Genomic DNA, 24,898 nt, shown 5'->3' with positions numbered 1-24,898 from the left:
AGTTGCTTGATACATTTAAGTGCTCCATGATTGGGGGCATAAATATTGATGACTGTTATGTCTTCTTGTTGTATAGTCCCCTTTATCATTATGAAATGTCCATCTTTGTCTCTTGTTACCTTTTTTATCCTGAAGCCTGTTTTATCTGATATCAGTATGACTACACCTGATTTTCTCTGGATACCATTTGCTTGGAGTGTAAATTTCCATCCTTTCACTTTGAGTCTATATTTGTCCTTATAGCTGAATTGGGTCTCTTGGAGGCAGCATATGTTTGGGTTTAGTTTTTGGATCCAATCTGATACACTGTGTCTTTTTATTGGTGAGTTCAGTCCATTTACATTTAGGGTGATTATTGATACGTGAGGATTTCCTGTCATTCTATCTTTAGTTTTCTGGTAAGGCTGTGTCTCCATTATTTCTTTGACTTTTTGGAGTTGTCTATTATTTCTGTGTGGTGGTATTCTATTATTTTCCCCTCTGTTTCTTCTATTATTACATTACATATTTCTGTTCTGGATTTTTTTATTTTTGAGTGGTTACCATTAAGTTTATGTAAAAGAAAGTTTGATATTTAGAAATTCCATTTTCTTCAGCATGCTTACTTTCTCCATTCCCATATTCTGGTTCAGGCCTTTAGTCTCCCCACTTTTATGTTTTTGTTGTCACAAATTATCCCTATTTATGCTGGTCAAATAATCTCCTTCAGTATTTCTTGACGTGTAGGTTGTGTGTTAGAAAATACCCCAACTTCTGTATATCTGGAAAGGTCTTTATTCCTCTTTAATATCTAAAAGATATCTTTGCTGGATATATTATTCTTGGCTCATAATTTCTCTTTTTGAATAGTTTGAATATTTGATTCCACTCCCTCTTGGCTTGTAGAGTTTCTGCTGAAAAATCTGTTGATAATGTAATGGGGTTTTCTTTCCTTTCCTTTCCATCTTCTTTTCCCTGGGTGCCTTGAGGAGTCTTCCTTTGTCATTAATTTTTGACAGCTTCAATGTAATTTGCCTTGGAGAAGGCATGTTGTATTTGCTTCTTGGTTTCAAGAATTAGGTGTTCTATTAGGTGTTCTATTTGCTTCTTGGTTTCAAGGATTCAGTTATTTCCATAAGTTTGGGAAATTCTCATCCACTATTTGTTTGAATACACTCTCTGTTCCCCTCTCTCTTTCTTCTCCTTCTGGTATATGACCATTATTCGTATATCGCTCTTTCTGATGGAGTCAGAAAGTTCTTGTGAAGTTCTTTCATTTCTTTTAAGTCTCAAGTCTCTTTCTTCTTCCAACTGTGTCATTTCCAAATTTCTATCTCTGATGTCACTGATCCTTTCCTCTATCTGGTCAACTCTACTACCGAAGCTGGCTATTTCATTTTTCATTTCTTTTATTGCATTCTAATCTGCAGAAATTCTATTTGATTCTTTTTAAAAATTTCAATGTCTTTGGTAAAATGTTCATTTTGTCCTTTGATTTTGTTTCTGAGTTCATTAAACTGTCTGTCTGTGTTTTCTTGCATCTCATTGAATTTTTAAAGAACTGAAATCTTGAATTCTCTTTCATTAAGTCACATATTTCCATGTCTTTAAGTTCATTTTCTGGAGGCATTTCATTTTCTTTCTGAGCTGTCTTGTTGTTATCTTGGTTATTCATGGCTATTAATGATTTATTACTTCTCTTCCTAGACATCTACAGGAGTGGGTTCTGCAACAGGTTGATAGAAAGAGGTCTTTCTCTTGTTTTCCAGTAAGTGTTGGTAGAATGTTTTATTTTCTCTCCTACTGCAGCCTTTTATTCTCTCTCACACTGTAGTGTTATATTTTCTCAGCATCTTTCCGGCTTCTCACACAATGGTGGGGATACCCTGGAAAGCAGGCTTCTCCTCTGTGAACAGTTCCCTTGGGTCATAGGCATTGCCTCTATGGAGATGCGGAGAGCTTCTGAAGTTCCAAAGCTCTTCCTGCACCAGATTCAGTGCCCATGTGTTTCAGTGGTTCTGTTTACTCCTGCAGGGATCTGCCCAGACAGGTGGGGACAGGGGCAGGGTGGGTTGTGAAAGGTGGCCCAGAACAATGGCAGTGACAACCACCACAACCAGTCCTGCTTCCACGGCTTCCTCCCCTTTGCCAGAACTAGTTGGGCTGCGAGTCAATGTCTGCGGTCCACAGTTCTCAGAACTGCAAATATTCTGTTCTTTTGATCTGACACTGCTGCTGTTCTGCTTCTAGCACTGGGCAGGTGGGGGCAGGGTGAGTTATGGTAGGGTAGGGAGGGAGAAGTTAGGCTCCATGCCTAAGGCTTCCATTCTCTGCTAGGCAGTGAGGGCTTAAACCACTGTTTGCAGCCTTCTTCCCTCTGTCTTTGCTCTGAAGTCTCTGCCGTGAGCATTGGGTTCAGTCATGTTATATGCTGTCCCCTCAGCCCTGTGGGCCACAAACGGAGCCCTAGCAGTTCGAGTTCTTCCCTCTCCTGTAGCTGCGGTAGTTCCGGAATGCAGCGATCTCGGGGCACTGAGCTAGGTCTGTGTCCTGTGCCCGGACTGCACATCTCCGCACTTCTCCCATTTTTCCTCCCCCCTCCCACTCACTCACTTTGCCCACCTTTGGATGATTTCAGTAGTGCACCTGTTAGTCTTGCCTGTCTGTTGTGCAGGGAATCCTTTGTGGAGTTATAGTGTTTCAATTTGCCATTTAGTTTCTCTCTCTATTTTATGTGGGGATTGAACAACTCTGTGTCTACCTTTCTGGAAACCTCAGGAATGGTTTTTAAATGAATAAAATGACCACAGATATTTCAAGCTCATAGGCTGTCTTTGTGTGAACTAGAGAAAAGATATCCCCTCTCACTGGGCACACGTCTATGACATACATCTCGGTAAGCAAACAGTTTATTTGAGTGAATAAAAAAATGGTCCCTCTTCCTAGGGATGCATGCAGCTTCCTATCAGACATACAACATGGTGTGAAGCATCAGGGTTGATTTTTGGCCCTGATCACTCTAAAGCTAGGTCCTTTTGTGTTTTAAAGAAACTTCACAACCATATGCAGTGGTCCTTATAATGATTTCCAATGAAGATATTGCAAATAGTTTATGCTTCAATGTTGTGTTTTCTGTGACAGACCCATAATGATAATACATGAAGTATGGAAAGGAAAGCTAAAAAGTCTTAGGTGGGATCAAGCATAACAAAAATGTCCATGGCTATAAATTAAATAGAAATACATATGAACAAAACGAATTCATGGGTGTGCTGCACTATGAGTCCTGTCAAAGTCAGGAAGTTACCCCTTCAGGGTCATATGAAGTAAGTGTTCTGTGTGAGATGGTGAGCCAAATCCACTGCATGAATGTGGGGGTTGGATTGGCACTGCTCCCACCTTCCACCTGTGAAAGAAACCTGAAAAATGTTTTTCTAGTTGGTTTCTGTTTCTATGGGTTATAGGAAATGGTGAGCCTGGGGACTTGAGAAGAAATAAGACAGGATCACCAGCAGGATCTGAAACTTATTTGCCCTCAGCTCCATGACTTGATATCTGCAAAGTTTATAATGTCATTGCATGGCATAGAGACCACACTTTCATTTTAAGATTTCATCCTTATTTTGGGATCCAAGGATAAATTTCTGTGACCTTGCAGGAGTCTATTCCTACCTCTTTTGTTTTCCTTCAGATGTAGAGTACAGCAGGGTCACAACTTAAGACTATTTACTTTCACAGCTTTATTTTGGGGACAATTGGAAAATCTGAATATGGATGATATATTAGGAATGACAATGGCATTGTGTTTATATGGGACAATGTTCTAGTTCTTAGGAGATACATACTGAAGTATTTAGTGTTCAGGAGGCAATGATGAATGCAAATTCTATATTTATCTGTCTATCTGTCTATCTATCCATCTGTTTATTATCTATCTATCTGTAGATGAAGAAATGTGATAAACATTAATATTTGATAAACATAGATGGATGCTTATTGTAGTATTCTATGCAGATTTGAAAACTTTAAAAATAAACCAAATAAAGCAAACACAAAATAGGACCACTGAGGTCTTCTGATTTGCTTCTTTTTGTTCCCATATTCTGGCCACAGTCCTACTTTCCAAGATAATCAGAACTAAGGTGTTAACCAGTATAGTGACCTCCTTATCTTTATGTTGTCTCAGTGACATGATACACCTTAAGTGACCAAGTGGCAGTCTCAAATTCCAATTCAATGTAGTGGACATTATATTCCCTGGTATAGGTATTCTCCTTGGTATCTACTCCACCAACAGAAGACAAAGTTTACTGAGAAGAAGAAATGCTTTATGAAAGGGTCTTTTGGGTCTATGGCTATAGAAATCCTTGCAGCAGTGAATTTTGATCATGAAAGGAATAATATTGTATATCAAGTGTTGATTTAAAGCACATATCATGTCTTAAAGGACCAAGCCCTCAAGATGGTACCATCCACAATGCACCACAACTGAGTATACAATAGACCATTCAACATTTTTTCAGGCTAGCTATTTCCACATCAGACATAAAATGGCTTTGGTCTAAAATGAGATTCTATATCAGAAACCACTAAGACCATAAAAAGCATTCAGAAAATTCATGGGCAATAGTGTTAGCAGAAGCATTGAAATCATGAATCAAATACATGTCCTGAGTATTTGTTCAGTGAGACTGAAGCACTGACATTTCCATGATGGAAGATGTCCAGTGGGGAAAAAAACAAAAACAAAAAACTACCACTAAGGGGCTGGCTGCTGCCTTGTAGGAAACTGGGCTTGGTGTTTGTCTCTGTTATTTGCCAGGTTGGGTAATCAACACTGGTGGGCATTTGAACTGTTTCCACCTTTTGAGTATTGTGAATAGCATTGCTATGAATGTTAGTATACAAACTTTTGTTTGAAAACTTTTTCTCGTATACCTAGTAGTGAAATTGTTGTATCACAGGTTAATTCTTTATTTAACTTCTTTAGAACTGTTTAGCTGCGTACTGCAGCAAATGCAACATTTTAGAATCCAGCCAGTAGTGTATGAGTGTTCCAACATCTTCATATCCTCACCAATATTGCTTTTTGTTAGTATTTTTTAAATTATAGTTATCCCATTGTGTTTAAAGCAGTATCTCATTGTGATTTTGATTTGCCTATGTTTATGATCATTGAATTTTCTCGACTCACCCTTTTATCAATATATAATGTCTTCTTTGTCTCTTGCAATGATTTTCCACTTAAAGTTTATTTTCTCTGATGTTAGTGTCATTACTCCAGCTCTGTGTCAGTTACTATTTTCATGGAATATATCTTCCATCTTTCATTCTCAACCTATTTGTGTCACTGGGTCTAAAGTGAAACTCCTGTAGATAAGGTATAGTTGGATCATTTTTTTTAAAATTCACTCTTTTAGTTTCTGACTTTTAATTGGTAACTTTAATCTAGTATATACATTTAAAGTATTTTAAAATACTTTACAAATAAAAAAATACTGTACACATTTTTATTTGTACAAATACTGTACAAAATACAATACAAATAAAGAATAATATAGTTCTGCCATTTTGCTGTTTGTTCTCTTTATTTTTTCATCCCTAATTTCCTCCATTAGCTCCTTCTTTTATATTTATTTGATTTACTTGATAGTGAATAGTTTTGATTCCCTTGCCATTTCCTCTAGCATATGTTTAAGGTTATTTCTTAGTAGTTACTGTAGACATCACAATAAACACCCTAAATTTCTGACAAACAGGTTAGATTTGATATCAACTTAACTTTATACACAAAACTGCTCCTATACCTCCCTGTACGCCTCCTTTTTGTTGTTCTTGTCACTAATTCATGTTTATACATTGTTTGCCCAATAATATAGTTTATAATTATTCTTATTCATTTGTTTATTAAACCATGTAAGAGATAAAGAATGGATTTATAACCAGAAATATATTCATGCTGCCTTTTACATACATATGTCCACATATTTAGTTACCTTTACTCAGGATCTTTATTTCTTCAAACGGCTATGAGTTACTATCTGTTGTCCTTTCATTTCAACCTTAAAGAGTCTCCTTAGTGTTATTTGTAGGGAAAATATACTGGTAACAGACTCTCTCAGCTTTTGTTTATCTGAGAATGTTTTAATTTTCCTTTCATTTTTAAAGGACAGTTTGACAGATATACAATTCTTGGTTAATATTTTTAAATCAAAATAGGTATAAGGTAGAACCATTTTAGATTCAATGGAAAAGGAAGAACTTAGAGGAGTGTGCCAAAGTGTATGGAGAACAACAGGCAAAGAAACTATGTCTAGGGTGCAGAATTGTCCTATTCAAGAAATATCCTCCTTTCTCAGGGTAGGTGGACCTCAACATTTCTAGCCAGTGTATTTCAAAATTTTACATACCTCAACCTGATTTTTATCTCTCCTCTCCTTTTTAGCAAATATATATATTTATTGATAACAATTTCTATTCCGCACTGTTTTTTGAGAACAATTTCTATTTCTCATTTTTTAAAATTGGGTGTGTGTGAGCAAAAATAATATGTCTTTTTAATTCATAAGTTTCAATGCAAAAGGAGTATTTTCTGAATGTAATGTGGACAACCATGAATCATTTCCTGATGGAGTACCATGCTCCATCCAGAGATCTTGCTCCTCAAACTTGACGCTATGATTGGATGGGATTTGTGGGCTGTCTCCATTGAGTGTATTTTGACAGCAAGGAGCGTGTTCCCAATATTGTTGACTAGAAGGTTTGACTGGTAATCCTTAGAGCTACTCACAATCATTTTCCAGTCCTATTCCAGTAGCATATGTGTTAGGATGGGGCTCCCCTTTCTATATGAGTGGAAATGACATGTATCTTTTAGGAGTCACTGCATTATTCACTATTATCTCATCCCTCTTCCACAACGATTATGTTGAGGTGCATGGAGCCTCTGTCAGACTGGATCTCTGAATGATATGCATTGAATATTTAGTATAAGCAAGAAATAAACTTTTGTGATATTAAGACATAGAAGGTTGGTATTTTTCTACTTCATCTTAAACTAGGTTATGTTGCCATTAGTACTACCTAAAAGTGAAATCTACTATCAAATGGATACCTACAAATAAAGCTCCCAGAAAAAGAGGAGATATGGTAAGGGAGCTGGTGGTAAGCATTGAATACATTAAAAAACAGAATAGATAAAATACTAGTTAGAGTTATGGTTTTAAAAGAGAAAAATAAATATTTTATGCCTTGATAACATAAAAATAAGAACATTACTAACAAATTTTATGAGATAAAGGAATAGTAAGAGTGTGAAGATCTTATTATAGAGGGTGCCCAAAAAATGTATGTACATTTTAAGAAAGGAAAATTGTATTAAAATTGTAATACTCAATATATACCGATAACAAATATGAATACAAGTCACATTTGACTTCTGCAATTACAAGAGGTGCTCAAAGTGGTTACCATCAGTGTCCAGACACTTCTGATTACGGTGAACTACTACTTGAGCAATAATGTCCACTTCTATACGTTGTTTTGGCACACCTGGTATTTTGTAACAGGAAGCAAAATAATGTACAAATTAACACGTAGTGAAAATGATTCTAACTTCATAGTATTTAAGAGGCTATCTCTTGTGCAGTAAGAACATTCATTTAAAGCTTGGAAATTCCTTTGTTTTTAATTAAGTTCCTCTTTCTTCTGTTAATTTAAATACAATTTAAAAGTTAATTGTTCACTATAATGGCAAATATAATAAAATCTAGGTTTATGAAATTGTGTCCATTTAATCATCCATTCATCTATTCACCCATCCATACATCTGTAATCCATACATCTATTTTTCTATTTGCATATTCTTCTATTTATAAATAGTAGTGTGGATATACACATGAAATGCTACTCATAGTCAGGTAATTACTGTAATTTATAGATGGTAAGATTTGTAGTCATATTTTCCCATATGTTTTTTACCTTTTTGTATTGAATGCCTTCTGTCATTTTTTCAAAACTATAAAATCTTAAAACCTGAAAAAAAGATTAAAAAAGACAAGCTTCTTACCTTGTTTTACCTTGAAGGACCTAAGTTACCTTACTTAGGTGACATGAAATATAAATCTCTTGCTATGTTTCATTTCCCATCAATTTTTTTTTCTTTTTTCTTTAATAATTTGGACATACAGAAAAAAAGACTTTGAGGCTAAATAATAAGATCTGCTGAATAGGGTACAGATCCAGTGTTTTAATTGTTCAATGTAATACAAGGAAATAATCTAAAAAGAAGACATTGGGGAAGTGGGTAAGAAGCATATATTAGCTTGAAGCAACATAGTAACTCAGCCCTTGAAAATAATTATTCTCTAAGGCTTCATGTTCTCTTCACATCTAATTTATCAATGAATACATCCATATTTTTAATCACTGGATTTGGGAAATCAAATTATTACTAGTCTGGTGATTAAATTCCTCTATCCATCTGCTACTGTATCATCATTATTAGTTGGGTGTAGCTATATAATAAGAGATATTATAAATCATTTTCCTTAAATTCAGGCAGTGACTGTACAAAATATTTTAGAAATACATGAATGCTTGACCCAGATTTTTTTGGTATTAATATTAAGATAAAATGTGAAATGCAATATAATTAAGTTGAAATTGGAGTAGATTTTCAGAAAGGGTGGTGTCTAATGATGTCTCCAAGTAGCAGGACTTTTTCTTGGATAATCTCTTGGTTGAGATTGAATCCAGAAAGATTTCTGGTCTAACAGATACCCAAGCACTGGTAAGGTTGTGATGTTTAATTAGTGTGGCTTATTCTACTCCCAGAACAATTTTAATGCTTTAAGTGCACTTGTCAAGTCTTTTAATTCACTGAGAATTTTTGTTATTTTAGGATAAACTGTTTATTCCTGAAGTCACAAAACAATTGTTATCATCAAAAATCACCGTTTGGTTTCTAAGTCATTTGTATGGTCTAAGAACAGCAATGTGCCTGAAAAAAAGAAGACAGGGTAACAGTCTACGGAAACTTATTATTCGCTTGCTGTAACATGGTTAAAAAAAGAATGAATAGCCTCCTAGTTGTACAACCAGCCTTTCCACTTTCTTATTACTATGAACTGAACAATTGCTTGAAGTATTTTTGAAACTATATAGCCATTTAGTAAATATGGTTTGAATGCCTCGTATGTATATACAAGGTTCATTGGAGATGCCACAGACACGTGATCTCTCCTCTCAAAGCATTTGCCATCTAGCAACACTCCTTCCCATAAATAACACAAACACGCTTACTACACGCTCTTCTGTATCTACTTTCACAGTACTCACTCTGCCATGTACTTATTTTTAAATAATTTGTTAAAAGTTCACTTTTACTGCTGGGCTCTAAACTCCGTGTGGGTGCGAGCAGTACCCTTTTGTGACTAGCTGTATGCCTAGTGCCTAGCACAGCGATAGGCATATCTCTAACACGTTAGCTGTATATATTTTACTGCTTTATGCAGATTGTGAGAATTGTTACAGGACAGGTACAATCTAAAGGAAGGTGACTAAGAAGGTGTAAGTTACTAGTATGTAGAACCTGTGCCAGTTTGGAAAAGTGGTTTCAGATGAAATGCATTGACACTGGAAAAGAGAGAAGGAGTAAGCCAAAAAGAAATAGCATGTTTAATTTTTTGAAGTAATTGAGGAGAAGCGAATATTTATGAAATGGTGAATTATGCAGGTCCACTAGAACACCAGCTGGATGTCAGAGAATCATGCAGAAAGGAAAATGGACGCTGGAAAGAGCACCTGAGTCAGATTATTAGAATCTGATGTATAAAACTAAGGAAACTTAAGAATTTGTTTAATGAAATGTTGAGGAATTTTAGGTAGGATTTGTATAATTTTGGTTTGATGACTAAAATCAATTACATTTTAGTCACATATCCATTTTCTCAGTTTTCTCAAAACTTTTTTTAAGAGAAGTGTTTTTCAGGGCAGAAAGTGTATATTTTTAACTGTATATTCACAATAACTGGTAGAGTGACTAGCATATTTTAGTTATTGAGCATGTATTTGTGATCAGGTGGTCATTTCAATTTAAGTGAAACAATATTTCAAAAGGTGTGAAGTGATTCTTGTTTTGGAGTAAAAGTAGATAGGAAGCAGGTAACTAGGTAGGTAAATAAGACATAAAAGTTTAAAGTTAGATAGATTGATCGATAAATAAAAAACAAATAAACACACAAACACACATATAATCAGGAGACATGCAACTATACACACATAGACGCACACACACACATACACATACACACACAAGTACATATATGGTCATACAAATACATACAAATGTACACAATCACAAGCACAAACCTACACAGACATCCACACACATCCACATACATGTTTGTGAGGGATAATAGATTAAATATTATCATTGTTATAGGAAAAACAGACAGCTCATGGTATTATCAGGGAAAATGATATTAGAAGTGAAGACAAATAACAGATGGAAAAGGATTTGAAAGAACAAATTAAAGAATAACAAGTTTAGTCACCATGACGAAGAGGAATCACCCTAAGTAGATTATCACATTGTAGGCAGATTTCCCAAATTCATATTGCGCACTGCCAAATATTTATTTACACATCACCTATTATGTACACTAGCTTCTGAGTCTGAGGATGGGTATCATATCATATTTAACATATTTGACAGTGTTTTAATTGTTTTCTTTACAGAATTTGAATGCTTGTTTTAAATGAAAAAATAAAAATAAAAAAAATGGATGAATAAATTCCATACCACAAACCTAAAATTAAATAGTGCAGATATTTTGTGTTTTTTCATTGCAGTTCTTAAATCTATAGCACAGGTGTTTCATGCTGACATTTGAGACCACACTTTAAGGTTTAACTGGTTTTATCCACTCTCGGTCTCAGAATTTGTATTTGCAATATATCAAGGGATTCATCTCATCTGGCTAGCCATCTGTAACAATACCAGGAAGGGTTATTAAGCATTACACTTCATGAATATACTCAAAGGAGTAACTAAGAGTGATAAAACCAACATTTAGAAAATGCTACGGTTAATTTAAACCAATGTATACAACCAATTCTATAGTGATGCATAAAATATTTAAAGTTTTTGTGCCTTCTCACTAAGAAGGGTAAAAAACTTTCCCCTGTATAGGTAGACTCTGAGTCAAGATACTGGAGAGGACTCCTGAGTCAGATAACTTAGATCTGATGATGTGTAGGGTAGGTCTGATGGTGATCATTTCTCTTAGTCTATTTATTTATTTATTTATTTATTTATCTATTTATTTATTTATTCATTCATTCATTCATTCATTCATTCATTCATTCTTTCATTTGAGAGCATCTTGACTTTCATTAGAGTCCTGAAAAATATTACATTGAATATAGAATTCTTGGTTCACAGTTCATTTCTTTCAGCACTTGAAAATGTGTTACTTTCTTCTGACCTCCATGGCTTCTAATAAGAAATCCACTGTAATACAAATAATTTTTTGCCTATAGATAATGTGTAGTTTTTCTTTTGCTGCTTTCAAGATTTTTCTTTGTCTTTATTTTTAGAAGTTTGAATATAATGTGTCTTGGTGTGAGTTTCTTTGGGATTATTCTGTTTGTGGTTCACGCAGCTTCTTGAATATGTAGGTTTATTTATCTTGTCAAATTTGGAAATCTTCCTGCCACATTTCTTTGAGTACTTTTTCAGTCCCTTGCACCTTATTCTCTCCTTTTAAGACTCTGATGACACAAATGTTAGATATTTTGTTACAGTCCCACAGGTCACTGCACATCTGTTTATTTTTTTCTTTCCATTTTTTAAAATTAAATTTATTGGGGTGACAATGGTTACCAAATTACATAGGTTTCAAGTGTACAATTCTATAATACATCATATATATATATATATATATATATATATATATATATATATCACGTTGTTTACTCACCATCCAGAGTCAATTCTCTTTTCATCACCATATATTTGACCCCCTTTACCCTCTACCATCCCCCTTCACTGTTCATTTTTTTCAGTATAGTTTCTCTCCGTTGTTCAGCTTTGCTATTTTCTACGTTCAACCTCACTAATTCTTTCATTTTCCCTCTTCATTTTGTTATTGAGTTTATTTCAGTTAGTATATTTTTCTCTTCTAAAATTTCCATTTGGTCCTTTTTTTTTTTTTTTTTTAGTTTCAGGTGCACAAGACAAAGTAATACTTAGACGTTTATCATTTATATCCCTCACACTGTGTGGACCCCCCTCCCCCCATCCACTATCCCTCTGACATCGCACTGAGCCATTATATTTCCACTGTCTCTATTCCTAATGCTGTACTCCACTTCTTGTAAGTATATACCTACATATATATATATATATATATATAATTATAGTTGGCATTCATTATTGTTTAGCTTCTAGTGTACAGTGCATTGATCAGGCATCTACATCTTCCCTGAGGTGGTCTCCCAAATGGGACACGTGTCCATCGGGTACCCTACAAAATCTTTACAACATTATTGATTACGTTCGCCAAATTAATTTTCAAAATCCCATGGCCATCTTGTGGTTACCGACTGTTTTCTAATCCCCTCACCTTCCCCCTTATCTCCACCCTCCCGCCCATCTAACAACCCTCAGTGTTTCCTCTTTATCTCCAAAACTGTTTCTGATTACTTCATTCACTTATTCGTTTTTTTAGATTCCGCATATAAGTGAGGTCATATGGTACTTGTCTTTCTCTGTCTGACTTATTTCACTTAAAATAATGTTCTCTAGGTCTATTCATATTGTTGCAAATGGCAAGATTTCCTTCTTCGTTATGGCTCCATTGTATAAATGTACCACAGTTTCTTAATCCAGTCATCTTTTTTATATCTCCTGTTTCTTTGCTGAGATTTCCTATTTCTTTGTTGAGTGTTTATATTTTTAAATTGGTATAAACATGCTCACAATTGCTTTTTAAAGTGATTTTAAGATGGTTGTTTGAAAATTTGTGTCAGATCATTCTAATACCTCTATCTTTTCAGTGGTTTCCTTTATTGATTATAGTTGTTCTCCTTCAGTTTCAGATCTTCTTTGTTTTTGGTGTAACAAGCTACTTGTGATGGAACTTGGAAATTTCTGGTACTATATTATGAAACTCTGGATCTTATTTAACCTTTATTTTTGATAACTTTTCTTTTTTTGGACATTATTCTGGCAGTTTCTTTACTGCCATGTGAGAATAGAAATCTAGGTTTCCTGCTCAGCCTAATGACACATGAGGAAAGCAATCCTCTTTACTACTGAGCAGAGGTGGGAGTTCTGGCTTACAGTGAGGCCTCCACTCATACCCCTATGGCCTGAAGGGACAGGGCTGCCGCATTACTTCCCCTCCACCCCTCCACTGACATCACATAGAAGGTGGCCTCTGACACCAGAATAGCAGATGGAGGAGAGAACACCTGATTACTACCAGGTGCAGTGGATATTTAGGCTCTCCATTCTGCCTTTCTTGGTGGAGATGAGGATCAGGCCACTTTTTTGTGTTTTTTTTTCACTGTGGCATTTGGCTTGAGTAGAATAGTTATTATTATATAACTGTTTGAGTGTTTCTCTCAGTAAGCTGCCCATCCTTGTCCCCCGCCACCCCAGCCCCTCCGTGTCCATTGGCATTTCTTGATTGTGAGCTGCTTCAGGTCAATGTCTGGAATATATAAAGGGGGAAAAATACAGGGAACTCATCATCTTGTCATTCCTTGGGTCCTAATGCCCTAGCCATTTTGCCTTCTCTACATTTCTTAGAATCTTCCTATGTTTGCTTTATATAAGAATGCTTTCTTTCTTTCTTTCTTTCTTTCTTTCTTTCTTTCTTTCTTTCTTTCTTTCTTTCTTTCTTTCTTTCTTTCTTTCTTTCTTTCTTTCTTTTTTCTTGCTTGCTTTCTTGCTTGCTTTCTCTCTCTCTCCCTCCCTCTCTCTCTCTCTCTCTCTCTCTCTCTCTCTCTCTCTCTCTCTCTCTCTCTCTCTGTCTCTCACTCACTCTCTCTGTCTCTTTCTTTGGTATGTAGTGGGAGAAATAAGGAAAAGTATATCTATTCCATCTTCCCACATGATAGATTTTGAGGAAATAAATTTTGAGGAAATTGAGATGAATTCTTGGAAAATCAGAAGGCAGAAAAGTTACTCAATAATGGTTTCCAGGCAATTCAAACTTTGTGCAGATTAATAACCATTCACATTCATCTTCATTAAGAATGATCAAAAAAACATATTGAGAGCCATAGACTAGATCATAACAATTATCTGACCAGTGTCTTAAGAGGAATTTCTTGAATCGTCTTTCTTGGACCAATTCTTTAAAACAGAACATGTTTTCATTGGATTCTGCTGAAAGATAGTGTTGTAACTCAAGGGAGTCTTGTGAAATATCCTTCAACTCCTTATTTACGTAGATAATAATATGGCTCATAACATGTTATAAATGTTAAATAGGCATTTAGTTGTTTTACCTTCTATGTAGGTAACATTTCTTTTCAAAGTAATAGTTTTAAAGGCAATTTTGAGCTTATTTTATTTCCTTACATGTCTTTCAAAGGGTAAATTATTCCAACCCTAGAATACAAATGCTTAATCTTCTGAGACTTCTGTGATGAACAGCCGAAGGGATAATTGCTTGGGTTTCAACATATTTTTTAGTGAAATTACAGATATCCCAATGTAGATTCTGAAAATTTGGGATGTCATGTCAATATGAAGAATTCCCAAGGGGACTCTGGAACTCCCATGGAATTACTAAGTTACAGCATTAAACATCGTAGGCATAGTTTTTCAATAGTCAAAACAAAGTATGATCTATGTAACATATTTTGTATAATAAGTAATACAAGCATAATATAAAACAGGTGACTAATATTGCTTGGGTATTTAAGTATACCATATGTGATAAAATATAGCCAAATGGTAATTTAATTATTTCCATGAAAATACAGATCCATTCCAACATTTAAAAGGCAGATGATCTACTTCATTGTGAACTTTGAAGCTATGCAAGTTATTGTGTATTGTGATGAACTTTTCAGTTCATTACATATAATCAACTATGAAAAGTAAGTGAATATTCAAATATTTAGGGAAGGAATTGTGCTTTTTATGTGAAGAAACCAGTCGTCTAAAACATTATATATTTTCAAGAAATATGTTCTACCATGTTGAAATGAACATTTGTACTCTTCAGCTCAGTTATTAAGAATATGAGGCTCACGGATAAGACCCAACCCTTTGGTGCACCTTAAGATGCCGATCTTCTCCATGGTTATGGTGACACACCTATCTGAGATTGTTGCTTGGATAATGTAGCTTGTGAAAACCAGATGAGAAAACACATTTGAACAACTGGAAAATCTGAAGTACTTATCCTGATGTTGGATCAGCAGCATTAATTTTCTTTACAATAGAGAAAATTTAAATAGTTAGAGTAGCTGAGACATGTGTAAGTGATACATACAGTGACAGAATTAATAAAGTTCCTTGTCCTGACCTGTTGTGGGCCTCTGCTCCACTTGTGTATGATAATACTAGCTTAAACCAGTATCAAAAATTGTAATATTATCTTCCTTAAATTCTTCTTCCAGTATCAGCATGTATATTTTCACTCCGTCTGTCTGCTTGGCCTTAACAATATATATTGTTAGGAGAACAAAGCCAGTATGAAAGGCTACATACTGTACTGTTCCAATGGTATGACATTTTCTGGTTAAGGCAACACTATAGAGACAAACAGATCAGTGGTTGGCAGCAGTTCAGGTGGAGTAGGAAGAGGAATGAATAGGGGACATTTAGAGTAGCAAAACTATTCTGAGTGATATTTTAATGGTAGATACATGACATTATACATTTGTCAAACCCATAGAATAAATAGTACAACACAAAGAATGAGAAGGTGTAAACTATGTTTTGTAGCTAATAATAAGGTATCCATGTTGGGTTAGCAATTGTAACAAATGTACCATATAAAGCAAAATGTTAAGAAAAGGGGAAATAGTATTTAGGGGAGAGGAGGTATGTAGGAACTCTGCATTATCTTCTCAAGTTTTCTGTACATGTAAAACTATCCTGAAAAATAAAGCCTAGTAAGTAAAAAATGCAAACACTAAATTAAACAAAATTGAAGAGTGTAGTATGTAATATGTAAACTTTTTATTAAGGTTCCTACTTTGAGACCTGGGCCACCCCTCCCTCTCAACTTTATCTGTCTGTTATCTTAGTCTTCCTACCTCTATTCTCATGTATACACAGTCAGTGAAAAAGAGTCTGAAAGCTCTGACTCTTCTTGAACCAGAATTTTTAACCAACTTCCTGGTTTTCTGTTTTAACACTTTGCCTTCTGTAGACCTTGAACTTCAGTTTACCTGCAATTCTATCTAAATTTGCTCACTGCTCTTCTGTATCCAAGCCATGAGGAGAGCCACTATCAGAGGGATAATGGATGGGGGGAGGGGGGTCCACACAGTGTGAGGAAGTCTCAGAAGATTAAGCAGACAGATTGATGGAAACTTCCTCTATTCTGTTAATTCACTTACTATTCTATTTATTTTCCATCTTCAAAAATTTGTTATAATATCTTGTCTACTATTATCTCTATTTTTCGTTCTTATCAGTTTAAACATTTATCAATTGCTGTACCTTTATTTTAGTGAAGCTTCTGGGGTGAGAAGAAAAAAGCACATATAGCCAAATAACTGAAAATGTAGGCATTTTCTGGTCCTCTTTCTGTTTTCCTTTCATAGTCCCCATCTTTTCCTTCTCTGGACACAACCCTGCCTATTAAGTAAAGTTAAACATCATGTTTGTCAATGCACTGCATAATAATATAAACTACTTTAAATTGAATAATGACTGGTTTTGACAATGAATGGATTCAACTGAATCATGAGATAGTGTTGGATGCAATTATTTAATTAATGGAAATGAAGTATTGCAATATTGAGGGACTTGAATACATGTTAAAGGATCCTGTGGATAGGAACTATGGCTCAAAGCCAACTCAGAGCAATTCACACTTCAAATAATGAAATGATGAATTTTCATTGCTTTTTTTCTTTTTCCTTCTTAGCTTTGCATCCTGATTGAAGCAAAGACATCTGTCTTTTCCCGGATAGCAAGAACTTTGGTTGCTGTGGCAACATGTTGACTGGGGAACTTAAAATAAAGGTGGCTCATTTCCAAATCACTTTTTTTTGTCTCTTTTTCTTCACAAAACAGCATATATTGGCAAGAAAGCTGTGCTAGAATCCTTATAATCAATAAACCTGTTGTTTGCTGAAGGATTGTATCCCCAAACTTGCATGTTAAACAGGTGAGTAAGTGTGCATTTGGCTTTCATGTACTTTTAAACTATGAAACACAGCATTACCTCATTTTAAACAAATGTTTTTTCCTCCCTTCTTTCCTTTCTTCCTTCTTTCCTTCCTTCCTTCCTTCCTTCCTTCCTTCCTTCCTTCCTTCCTTCCTTCCTTCCTTCCTTCCTTCCTTCTTTCCCTCTTCCTTCCTTCTTTCCTTCCTTCCTTTTTTCTTCCTTCCTTCCCTCCCTCCCTCCCTGTTTCCCTCCCTCTCTTATTATTATAATTGGGACAGTAGGGACCTGGGTGCCAATAGGAGGAGAGACAAGGCAGTGAAAGACTCTTCAAAGGATTCTGCTAAAGTAGAGTCGGTTGCTGGGCTTGAAATGATTGTTATTTGTAGCTAACACAAAGTTTTTCCAAAATGCACTCAGCCTTACAAGCAAACAAGTTCTAAATTTTTAAGAGAGGCATGGATTGAATCTTCCAACATATGAAAATAATATTTTAACACTTTGTGATACACATGTATTTGTGCATTAAATTTTATGAAATGCTAGGGGGGAGTTTTATTTTTTCTTAAAGACATACATCTTTAAAAGCTCATATATTTAAAATGCTTGAATTTTTATAGCATTTATTTCTAAAACTTCATTTTCTTTTGAGTCCTGTTATAAAATTGGGTTGATGAACAACAAACCTGCATGACAGGCAAATAAATGTGTGATTCTACTTTAGTTTTATTCATTGACTTTCTTCCAAACCCAGAGCCTTGTAATTTGTTTCTTTTCCATTTGTTTCATAAAGACTCTTAATTTTCTCCAAATTAATCCATGTGTCAATTCCATTCACATTCCTAATTTTTGAAAATGAAATTATAAGCTAATCCTAAAGTTCACAGTGACTGAAAATAAATAGGAAAGAAAATTTAGGTGATGAACACAAACATCCTGGTTACTTATTGATGTGAAATAAACCTCTCCAAAGTTTACTGGCTTAAAAGACTAGTTTATCATTTTTTTTTTTTTTTTCATTTTTCTATGGATTTGTTGCAAGCGCCTGGAAGGGCAGTCACCACATTTCAGTCTCTTCCTGAAAGTCAAGGGGACATTAACCCCTCGGCAGGACCCTACCTCCTTGTTTGGTATTCATGACCCGAGTGGGGAACAAAGTCCCGGCACACAGGTTCAGATAGAGTGAGTAACACAGCTTTATTTGGGAGCCAATGTCCCTCCAGGGAGGCCCGTGCTCTGGTAAGCACAGAAAGTTATACAGAATAGAATAGACTTTAATAACAAACCAAATCCCAGAGTCAATCGGGATGGAGACGTTTCCTGGTCCAGGAGAGGCGACTGGGCCCATGACGGTCTGAGGCAAGCTGGTCTCGCAAGGAAGAACTTCAGAGAGTCCCGGTATCGTGGCTCGCACCTCACGGGGGGCTCTGTGGGATCACCCAGAAGGATGTCCTGTAGGATCGTTCTGGAGCGTCTCGCTCAGAGCCTCGCAGAGGGTCTTAGCTGGGGCGCCCAGTCAGACCACTCATGGCATTGCTCTGGAGGTCTGCTTTTATCCTCTTTTCCTTGGACTTGCTTACTTCTTAGATAATAACCAGAAGTTGTTTGCCAGGAGTTGTTTACCTCTCAGGTGATAACCAGAAATTGTTTTGGTGAACATGTTTACCACTCAATTTTGTTATGCTCAGTTTCACACATAAAAATAAACATGTTTACTTTCATGTATATACTCTACACATTAATATGTTTACTTTCTCTTTACTCTTATCAGTCTCCCACAAGTGCAGCCATAGTCCTGTCCTACTAGTAAACAACTTGTTTTGCAAACCTCAATCCAACATGTATAATACATTTTATATGCTCTATACAGGACTGAATGGGTTTAGGTGGGTGGGTGGTTTTGCTTAGGGGTTCTGTCATGGAGTTGCAGTTAAATGAAAAATGAAAAATCTCACCGAGGCTGAATGTCTGTCAGGGCTTGTCCACATTGTTGCCAGTTGATGCTGAATGAAGGCTGGAAGCTCAGCTGCAGTTGTCTACAGGTACGTCTACACAAGGGCTCTCCTCATGGCTTGGATTTATCTCATTATGGCAGTGTTCTGAGAGGGAGCCATCCAAGAGACAGCATTGCCAAGAGACCAAGGTAAAAGCTGCAAGGTTTTTATGTCTAATGTTGGGTCCCACAATTGTGTTAATTCTGAATTGTATTCAGTCAGTTTTCTATGGCCATCCCAGATTCAAGGGAAATCCTGTCTCTTTACTGGAAAAAAGACATTGCATCCATCTCTAAGCCACCACAGAGAGGCACTGGATATCCCAGATTTCAACACATGTAAAGTTATGTTAATTTTAAAATTTTGCATGAGCATAGGGATAGACAAACACAAATAAAACAGAGAACACAGACACAGCCTAACACACATGTAGAATCTTGGAATCTGAGAGAGGAAAACTTTTGAAAGTGTGAATAGAAGATAGATTATTTACAAATTATAGTGTTAGTACAACACCCTGTTCACAAAAATAAATAAATAAAATCCCTACTTAACTGTATAAACATTAAAGTTGTCTTTTAGTATATACAATAAAATAAATATAATAGAATAGGAATAAATCAATGTATTATTGTGAAATTCCAAAAAAATACAAGAAAATCAATATTAATAGCAGATGAAAAGGAATCAAACATCAAAATTATAATAAAATTCAATTAACATAGCATATATAATAAAATTTTCCATGAATTCTAGCCATACATTCATAAGGAGAAATGCCTAGAAATACAAGTTCCTTCACAATACAGTAGTAATAGAGATTTAATATATATCTGTTAGTACTAATGAATTACATAGTAAAGGATCAAGGAATAATATGAAAATGGCAAATAATAAAATCAACAAGCACTATTATATGCATACAATATTGAAAAATGAGTAAATAAGTATTATGAAATAAAGATCTGAAACAGAGATGAAACATTTATCTCTCATTTCTTTAAAAATATATTAAAGTGATCATATATTGATCTCCCCTCAAAAACTTGAATAAATTCGATTAAGTGCAGGCTACATTGCCTCTGCATAAGCCATACCCGTTGAAATTAAGTAAAAGAATTAAACGCACACATACCAAAACCTTAGCAACTTAAAATAAAAACTACTTAAAAAACAGGGATCAATAAAAATTCTCAAAATCAATATTATAAGTTATCTAAAATTTAGTAAAAAAGTGAACAAGATTTTTAAAATGTTCACAAGTTTTCCAATGATTATATAACGTTAGCAATTTCTCAGCATACAGTGGTATCTTGGTTTTCGAATGTCTCCGTTGACGAACATTTTGGTTTATGAACGCTGTAAATTTTATGGATCTATGGTATCATTAGATAGCAAAATTCATGCTAAATTTGCAGTTTTAGGGGTTGATTTTAAAAGTCTGGAACTGATTAATCCATTTTGCATTATTTTCTATGGGGAAACTATGCCTCGGTTTTTGAACGTTTCAGAACTGGAACGGTCTTCTGGAATGGATTACGTTAGAAAACCAAGGTACCATTGTAATTTGTTTCAGGGACAAATTAAACTAAATTAATATATTCACATCACTTGTACTGGAACAGGATTGGTAAAACTCAGCAGCACTTTCTAATTAAACAATAGGCTATGTAAAAAAATAATAGAATAGAACATAAGTATTATGTAAGGATTACTACAAACCAATACTAATTTGCATAATATTGTTACAAAACCAGCTCTACAAATTAAATTGTTTTTGAAGTTAAGCCTAATGTAATACAAGAAAATGAAATATATAATTATTGGAAATAAGATTATCTTTAATTTCATATACATATTGTTATATACTTAGAAAAAGCTTTTATAAAATGTTTTAAAATATTTCAGGAGAAAAGCTACTAGTCATATTTAATATTTATGAATTATATTTAAAATTTATAAGATATCCTTGTATCATAGCAGAATATACCAGTATAATAGATAATGAAAATTAATAGCCTTCTTTTATGGCAGTATTAATCAGCTAGCAGTGAAAAATGAAAAATAAAATTTAAAGTATCATAACAAGGGCTAACAGTTGCAGAGACTAAAATATTACTGATGTAGGAATAGTTTTCTGTGAGTCCCCAAATGATGTAAATGATGTTGGATCTGCCGGCAGTGTCTGGGTGTGGGCCGGGATGGTGTCTCATGAGACTGAAGAATGGACACATGGACCAGGGAGAGGCAAAAAGCTGTAAAGGAAGATAGTTTATTGGAGGCAGGAGAAAAGGTTGCAGTGAGGGGGTCCCGACTGGGTTGCCCAGTGACTGAGGAAAAAGCTTACTTTTATACCTTCCCTTGCCTGTTTGTGGAAGGGGGCTGGAGCCTTCTAATTGAATTTGTCAGGTTTGTCCTGTTTGCCCATCCTGAAGGGCTTAAGGAACTAACCCATTCCTATCTATCAGATCTGCTCCTTTGTCCGTCCTGAAGGGATTTGAGATAATTTATTAACCTCAAGGCGTGGTCTCATATCTTTGTCCTGGAATGAAGGAGACATTCCAGAACTTGGAATTTCAGGATATGGCTGTTTTCTATAACAGAACTCTCATCAGTGAACAGAGTCCAATCTGGGTTGTCTAGAGGGGTTTTTGTAAATCTGCTCTAGCAGCATAGGTCTGTATTAAAACTTGTTGGCAGTTAATTTTTTCTCCATCTCTGGGAGGAATGCAGCAGGATTAAGTGTGGATCAGGTCTGTATTTCGATTACAGAACTTTCTAACAACAGGGCCTGATGCCGTAGGAGATAGCTCTCAGTGATCCAGTGATGATTATTGTTGCAGAATCCAAGACTGGAAAGAACCGAAGCAGCACTCAGAGAGTTAGGAGAGTCAGCTTTACTACACCGGCGGGCTCAGCGGGATCCTTCCCAAAAGACTGAGCCCCTAGCAAGGTTTTGAGCAAGTTTTTACAGGTTGGGGACTTCCTTGAGTCTGGGAAGGGGTAGGTGTCATCTGGTGATTGGCTCAGGGTGTGGCTCGGAGGGGGTTATGAGGAAGTGGGCTGGAGCTTAGGCTGGGGACCTCTCTCTCCACTCGGGCCACCATTTTAGGTCAGTTCCACGTGGCAGGGAACCACTTTAAGGTCAGTTTCCCCATCATTATTAGTATTTAAAAGTCCTTGAATGTGCTGGGGGGCAAAGACAGTTAAGTCCTGTCCCATCTTGAGCTTGGTGGTTTCAGGAACCAGCAGGGCAGCTGCAGCTGTGGCCCGGAGGCAAGCTGGCCAGCTGTGTGCTACGAGGTCTAGTTCCTTACGCAATAGTTTCAGAGTCCTTTTTAAGTTTACTTTATTTTACATTTTCTTTAAGGTATAGACCAATGATAATAAACAGGCTGAGTAAAATGAGCCGAAATCTGGGGGCTCCCTTTATCTTTACAACCAAGCAGTTTTCAGAGGAAAAAGGTCCAGAGTGAGCAGTTGAGACAGAATAAATGGCTTCTATATCAATTGGGAAATTAATAGGCTTACCTGCCTTGTCAGGGTCACCTGCAGTTTTACCCCGTGATGAGAATAGCTTGGCAGCTGCCGGGAACTTCAGGCCCAACAGTGATGACAGCCATTTTTAGGGAGTTGATCCCTGCTCCCTCCTCTAGGGCCTTAGTCTCTATAGGGGGCACGGCTGTTTTGAAGGATTAGGACACCCCTTTTTCCAGTGTCCTGGGCTTCCACATCCAAAGCAAGCTCCTTTATCTGGCGTTTTCTCTCTGGGGCTTTTTGAGTATCTATCTTAAGCTAGCTTCAGCCCTGGGTTGTCCATAACTGTGGCCAAAAGTGTGGCCTGTCTCTGGTCTCATCGTTCCTTTGTTCCTCGTTTTTCTGTCTTGGTTGTTAAAGACATTTATACAAATTCCTGGCCTTCTCTAGGATCTGAGCCTCTTAATCAGGGTTGTAACAGTGGGTCAGAACCATTAGGATTCCCTGCCAGCTAGAAGACAACATGAGGCTAAGCTTTCTATATTGGCCTATAGCTGATACCAAAGAAGGCACATGAACTCTAGCAGTTCTACAATATAGAAGTTTACTTAACTATTTCAAAACTTAGTTTTTAGATTTAATTTTTGAGTAACCAAGGACCTGACTGAGAAAATATAAAACATAGAAAATTATTTTGGTGACTTATATAATCTTTGCTTTTTTAGGTAGAGAACATTTTCATAATGTCAGTAACAGACCAATAGTCCAATAAACTTTATCTTAGAGAGAGAGAAAACTTAACTTTTATTTTCTACCAGCTTACTTTTGAGATTTAAATTTACTTGGTTAATAACTCTCAAAAGTTCTCACAAACCTTCTACAACTTTCCCAGTCCCTCTTAGTTTGTCTCTTTTTACTTATTCAGAAATAACCATCTTTAGGACAAACTGCTTTCTTTCAGTACCTTCAAAAATGTATTTCCGTACCTTATACCTTCCTTGAAAACACACGCCATTTTCTTCCATGTTAGAATCCATAACCTTCAGAACCTTAATTTTTGCTGACAACCAAAAGCAAGCAATTAGCATTCCCACTGGCAAATCCAGGAATATATTTGGTAATCTTTAAAAGCTTTTGTAGTCTTTTGTAATAAAATAGGCTTTTGTAATAAAATATAAGATATATTTATTAACCAATCTTAATTTCTCCCTTAACATTCCTGTGACAAGAAGCTAGAAATAGATTTAGACCTACCTAATAATTAACACCTCGGCATTTTGTTATTTGAAATACCTAGATATTTAATCTAAGCTATTTTCTTGACAAATTCTGTAACAGAGATAACATGACTTTAAAAGTAGGCTTATTTGGAATATTAGTACTCTAGAACTCCAGTCTAAAGGTGATTTTCCTTATAAAGAATCCAACTGTGAGTGGTCCCTGCAAGGACTTAAAATTAGAGCAACCGAGTAAGGGGTCCGGCTTGAGAATTAGCTGCTTGGTTTTTAAAAGTTTTTTTCCTTCAGATACCTCAGCCTCAGGTATTTCTGTTTACAGGTGGATTAGGAGATGGGTGTTTGTTGAAGGGACCTTCTCAGGAGAGGAGGATCCCACTGGGGGTTCCTTTGGAGGAGTCCCTTTAGGAACGGTCTCCTTAAGGAGAGTCTCCCTAGAAGGATTCCCCCTAGGAGGAGTCCCCTTAGGAGGAGGGAGGCAAGAGGTCATAGCCAAAATTGCTGGGTCAACTCTACATCTTTTACCAAGAGCTGGGCTGTCCCTCAGGGTGTAAAAAGCCTGAACATATGGAACTTCTGACTATTTGCCCTCTTGTCTGCAAAACAGGTCTAGCTGCATGATAGTATTGTAATTAATACTTCCCTCAGAAGGCTAAGTCTACCCATATTCTAATGTATATTTAGGCCAAATCTCTGAGAAAAAGAAAACCAGGCATGGCTTCTTCAAAGTCTGAGGGTCAAATTTGTCCCAGTGCTTCAAGATATAATTCAGGGGGGTGAAGGCATGTCAGGGCTGATTGCCCATCTGAAAGGGAGGAAGAACAGAAAGACGTCCCTTTGCGATTCA

The 24,898-nt window shown here is 35.9% G+C and overlaps 1 long non-coding RNA gene across 1 annotated transcript in view; it reads left to right on the top strand.

The window, feature by feature from the left end:
• The window catches only part of LOC308496539, a 234,324-nt gene that overhangs the window by 110,467 nt on the left and 98,959 nt on the right, over positions 1-24,898 (top strand). The window contains exon 3 of the long non-coding RNA XR_013993198.1: positions 17,255-17,348. This is a non-coding gene — a long non-coding RNA (uncharacterized lncRNA). The remainder of the gene's footprint in view (positions 1-17,254; positions 17,349-24,898) is intronic.

The sequence above is a fragment of the Rhinolophus hipposideros genome, assembly GCF_964194185.1.
Source record: "Rhinolophus hipposideros genome assembly, chromosome: 4".
NCBI lineage: Eukaryota > Metazoa > Chordata > Mammalia > Chiroptera > Rhinolophidae > Rhinolophus > Rhinolophus hipposideros.
This window is presented reverse-complemented; position numbering and strand designations above follow the sequence as displayed.